Here is a 6,117-nt window from a genome sequence, read left to right as displayed (position 1 = left end):
ATTTCGTTGCAACAACATGGGGGATAACCACCCTGTCCAGACCTTGGAAGTAGCTCCGTTTCTGTTTGGTATGGTGGCTATGACTAGGATAATGGGACCAGTTTCCCAGTAAGAATTGAGATGATGATGGTGTTGGATTGATATAAGATATAATGGGAAATGACGCAACTAAAATTATCTAATTTAAACAGCAAACACATGCAACTATCTATTCTAACACTTATCTTTAATATATACCTGGGAATAGCTTAAATCATGTGATCGACAAAGATATCCTAGAGTAACAGGTAATAAAGATCATTCAATTTCCATAAGAGATGAAATAGATAATGATAATTTTTTTTTTCTCAGTAAGACTATGCTACTAAATTATATTATATACAAAGAAACATTACAGACAAAGAAACATGTTGCCCAAGGCCGACTGTGGCACTGTGGGCTTCCTTCCAGGGGCGACCTTTCCTTCCGATTTGCATCCAGTACATCAAAACACATGATAGTTTTCATTCTAGACCTTGAACACCCACGCAGGGGCTATGAAGCCAAAAATTACCCTCGCAGGGGCGACCAACTGACTGAAACAAAGCGTGCAGAAACCTGGACCCAGACCTAAAAAACTCAGACATAAACATGTGACTAATCCCATACTCAGACACAGATATCAGACGAGACAGAGGACTTAAACATAACCTGAACAAAAAGATGGTTGACGCAGCCTGCTGCTGAGTGCTACTCCTCAGGCTCCTCCTCAACAATTGGAACCCATCCATACTCCTTAGAGACGCCTTCCCCTTCTTCCTCTGCGGCTTTCCTGGAGGACGACGCTTCCGGCTTCTGAGCTTGGGCGGGAGCCTGCTCTGGAGCTCCTCCCGGTCCCTCCTCAGCAATTGCCTGATGCTCTGAGAGTGGCAGAGCCCCGCTGCCCTCCCCATCTTCATAGTTCTTGTTTTCCTTAACAAAGAGGACGGAGAGGTGAGCACTAATGCTCCCCAGAGTAAAGACAGCAGTGCCAAATTTTGGAAGGGAGGGTGGTTCTGAATTGGGGCTGCCCGCATCCATGAATTAGGAAGCCTCCATGTTATAGACATTTTTGTGCCTTGCATCACTCAGCATGAAATGTCGATAATCAAGGGATGCAAAGTCCCTAAACATGTTGTTCCTATCCCTAGAGGAACAAGGCCGACTAACCACAACAATTCACTGAAGTTCTCCACCTGAAAACACTCAAAAACAAGGCAATTTTGGATCATGTCAACTGCTCCACTGAGCATCTGCGCTGAATGTCAACTGCTCCACTGTCTACCTGCGTTGAATGTCAACTGCAAAGAAGGCTACCTACGATGAGCGAGTTTGGACAAGTGGCAGAGTCATTTCTCAAGGTGTCAATGCCCAGGAAGCTTCCAAAATGACACTTGGATCAGGGAATTCGACTGGTGATGAGTAAGAGGTTCCAAATCTCCAAGTGGAAGCAAGAACCTCCAAGTGGACTCAAGAACTATGAGAGGGAGAGGACACTAGTCAGTTTCATACCAGTCCCAAGCTGACTCATCCTCTCTCCAATATCCCTATATATAGATCTCTCCTACAAGAGGTCTGGGAGGCTGGAATTTTGTGAATGTAAAGAATTGTTGTTGGTTTGTGGTTGGATACATTAGGTGTTTATGCTTTGAAGGGAGCTGAAGAGGGAATTCCATTCTGCTGGGAAGGAGATGCTGGACTGGAGCCCTATGGGTTGTATCTCTTCCTGAACCCTGTTACTTTCAATAAAGCTATCTTGATTCTTTCCTATATGCTGGTGTATTTTGTATGATTGCATTAGTGTATTTGATTTACTTCTAATCCTGAATCATTTATGAATATGTATATTTGCCTTTGTATTGTGTTCTTCTCTTGTCGCAAGTAGCTGTTCTCTTGTCACAGGTGGTTGTTCTCTTGTGACCTCGTGGGATTCAAGTAGCTGTTCTCTTGAGCAAGCGAGGGGGCGAGTAGCTGTAGACACACAAAGGGAAAGAGGATATAGATCGAGGGACAACCGGAAGACAACAGTAAGTCTGCCAATCTCCCCTCTTTCACATTTCATAAAGGAAGAAATCATAATAGCTGTATTCGTTTGTTGCTAAGGCGCTATCACACCTTAGGTGGATAGGATCGTCCTAAATAGGCATTTTTCCCCACAACAAATTGGTGACTCCACTGGGGAAGAACTTGTTTATTCATTTCATTTGTGTTTCCGTCATTTGTTTACTTCATAGACTTGACAGCAACTTTGAACTGCAAAGTAAAAGTTGCTGCTTTGATCCACTGGTTGGACTTGTCTATGATCTAAACTAGATCCACAAATGATTTGATTGATCCTTGTGATAGTCTTTAGTACCCTATCAAAGCATCCCTCTATTTATACCTTGCTTGTGTTTCTGATTTGGCCTGAAACAGTTGATTTTTGAGCATTTTGTGACCCAGAAACCAAGGGAAACGAGAGTTTTCCCTTTCAGCGCAGACACTGTGAAGGCAGTCTCCATTTCAACGCAGGTCCCGAAGGGGCTACCTGCACTGAATGTCAAACTGACAGTGTTGCACCTGCGCTGAACTAGTGTGGCCTTGTGCAGCTGGGGTTCTTTGTCCTTTATTGCCCTGTTTTGATCTCTGTTTTTGCAGCCTTTGACCAGCATAGGTACCAGTCTCATAAGCTTTTCTTTGCTTGATTCCGCCTCATTTTTTGTACAAAAAGATTGTGAATGTTTTTATGTGTTTGTGGCGTCATTTACAGTCTTCCTTTGCATGAGTAAAGAAGTCATCCTGTAGCCTTTGATTCAGATTTGATTATAATCTTAGAAGAGAGATTTGTTGGCTGTATGCAGTCTGATTATTGATTTACTTTTGCTTATTGGTTTGAATTTGTGTCTTTTAAGTGTCAAAACAAGTCTTTATTTCGAAAAGAAGCAAAGTGATTATAATCTCTTCTACCCTTGTTGTTTTCGAAAAAGTGAACTTGTTTATATTGATCATTTTAAAAGCAAATTCAGATTTGTGCAAAAAGGCTTTCTTTGTAGGCATTTATACTAAGAAAGTGAAAACAAACACCTGAATTGTGCATTTTTCATTTGATAAGTTTGCATGTTGGATTTAGGGAAAGTGCATTAGAGTGTGCTGATTGCTCTTTGAGAAAAGATATTGTTATTCTTTTCCCTTAGTAGCTAGGATTTTCAAAGTTGAAAGATAATAAAGCTTGCTTATCATCTTAGACTGCATTTAGGAATTTGTATCATACATCTCGTGGTGAACCTTGAAAGGAAAACTTTAAAAAGATCAACCTAAAATAAACTGAATGAACCTAACAACGCTTTGTAACATAACGCACAACATAGAGGTCTAGGCTAGAGACGTGCTCCGGCGTCGTTAAACATAGTGACTGTCGATCTCGAAGAAGGTGGGTGATTCCTCCTGAGAGTCGGTGGCGCTAATACGGATTTGTGCTCCCATGTACCATCACGTATATATTGGGAGACCCCTATAGGCATATATCTTTTATCCTTAGGAAGTCGTGTCGGCCGCCCTACTAATCGCAATGCAGTAAACACAGCATTCACGAAGATCGACCACCCGTACCGTAAAAAGTATTCTGTGGTTTTGCGAAAAGTTTGGCACACCCTCTGCCTAGATCTCCAGAGCAGTTTCTTTTGGCCTTTTTCAGACTCTATAACAGAAAAATTCCATCCGAGCATTTGTCACTTCGGGCTCGTTAAAACATCGAAGGAGACTAGAGTCATCTTTAGCTTTTTCTCGACTCTTTAAAACTGAAAAAGCAAGTTGTGTCTAAAAAGCGTCATTAGCAATTTATTTTAAACAGAACAATCACCATTTAATCCTGCGTTGATCTTTAGGTTGAAAAGATGGAGCACACCAACCAAGGAGTTCCCTTGGGTGGGAATCCTAGTCCCTTCTCCTCTTGGGGAGATGTTGGTGCGCCCCACATGGCCACATTGTCGCTTCCAGGACTGACAATTGGCCTACCAGTTTGGCTCTTTTCGACCAATGTCATTCAGAATACCACCACTCCTGAACAGTCGAGTCAACAGTTAGATCAGACAAGAGTTGCCTCCCAGCCTTCCACTTCATCTTCCTCTCCTCCTTCCTCTTCGCTTGACGGAACTGGTCGATCAAAAAATCGGGTTCCTAAGGAGAAGAAAGAGAAGAAGAAGAGAGAAAAGAAGAAGAAGGAGCCTAAGGCGAACGGGGGCAAACAAATGTCATCTAACAAAAATCCACACACCGCACTTGTAAGGCCTAAATCGCCATGCATCATATGCAGGGGAGACCACTTCCATAGAGATTGTCCCTGTATCCCACAAATACTAAGAGACTGGTCCCCCCGTTTGCACAATTCGGGAGCATCGACCTCTGATAGCCATGTCGACTGCTCGCCGTCAACTAGTGGGAGTGAAGATCCAGGACAGAATGGGAAAGTTAAATTTCCCTGCAGACTGTGTGAAGGCAATCACGCCATCCACCGTTGTCCCTTCTTAGACGAGGCAAAAAGAGTTCTGGAAGATCGTCCGATTTTACGAGCGAATCTTCCTCCTGGATATCAAAGACTCCTGCCAAGTCCCTCACTAGTTGAGAATCCGGCTGAGCCACTTAGATGGTCAGTCGAAGCACCTGTCATTGAAGAAGAACCGTCTGGATCCATGCGTGACGAAAGTCAAAAGGTTGATACGGCAGTTGACCCGGTTTTGCCTTCAGAGGCTCCATCTTCGAATGACACCATCACAGAGGAGAATCAAGACAACATCGTCCAGATTCTCTTCATCAGCACTGACTCTGATGATCAAGGGGGCAATGCTACCATTCCTTTGTCGCAGGAAGGAAGTTCATCAGAGCGCTATCCGGCCGTATATTCGGTCCCACCACCAAGCAACCTGGTTGTGTCCTTTGATTGGAACCAACTAGGCAGGCCCCGGTTGCCAGCCAGTGTGCCATTTAGAATTATTTGTCAAATATACAGAATGGTAATGGCTGGCACTATCATTGATGAGGGGGCATCTGTAAGTATCCTTTCCTCTATTGCTTGGAAAGCGCTTGGTTCACCAGCGCTTTTACCTGAGATGAGAAATCTATCAGGTTTTGATAAAGGAACCAGTCGACCTTTAGGGATCCTCCCCAATGTGCCTATAACATTGAAAGGGAAGACCGTTCAAATGAACGTGATGGTCGTTCAAGGACCCTTGGATTATAACCTACTCCTTGGACGAGACTATATATATTGCATAGGAGCTATAGTCTCCTCACTCTTTAGAGTAATGTGTTTTCTGCATGAAGGAAGAATGGTCAAGCTCGTGGACCAACTTTCGTTTCCCGGATCACACATCGCAAATAGTCATGTGCCATCCCTAAATGGTTTATTCATGCAAGAAGTGTCTCAACCCACGGTCCGTCCTCCTGAGGAGCACGAGTAATCCGGGAGGATATGACCGGAACCCAGGGGGCATGCATCCTGGCCTGCTTCAGCAGGAAAACTTTGGGTATAGAGTAGGTTTCCGCGGGAGAATATGACTGGTCCGTACCCCGTCCGTGGATGGAAGAGGGGTTGTTCTGGAATAGGATTCTTTTGTCAAAGTTACGTGTTTGGCACCAGTCATTCACCCTTGTCTATTTCGGTAGACATTGCCAGGGAAATGTTTTGTTTGAAAGATTAACGAGACAATCTTTGGGTAACCTGAAAGAGGTACCTCTCCCAGTGAAATGAAAGTTTCGATGGCAGAAAAGTAGAGGTAACCTTGAAACGTTGTTTTATACCTGGGGGCATGCAACCTTTTGGAGTGCAAGCAAGGGGTGACTATTTATTTTTTAAATTTTTAGGTCCTCCCTTTAAACCTGTAGGTCTAACCCTTTAAACTCGTAGGATTAGTCGTTTCCGAACTTGCATAAAAAAAGGAGAGTGAGCATAGCTTTGGTAAGGCGCAAGCTCTATAAAAAATGGGATCTTTCATGAGACACTCTTATCTTATGACTGGGTAATCGAGCAGTTTTAGCATAAAGTTCATGCTCGTTAAAAAATAAACGCAAGATCTGAGCAGTTTTAACGCGGTCTTCATGCTCGTTAAAAAATAAATAAAAGCA

This window comes from Pinus tabuliformis, chromosome Q (assembly GCF_031772625.1).
Source record: "Pinus tabuliformis cultivar Carrire ecotype Pingquan chromosome Q, CPIR1, whole genome shotgun sequence".
In the NCBI taxonomy this organism is placed as follows: domain Eukaryota; kingdom Viridiplantae; phylum Streptophyta; class Pinopsida; order Pinales; family Pinaceae; genus Pinus; species Pinus tabuliformis.
Note: the sequence above shows the minus strand (reverse complement) of the source record.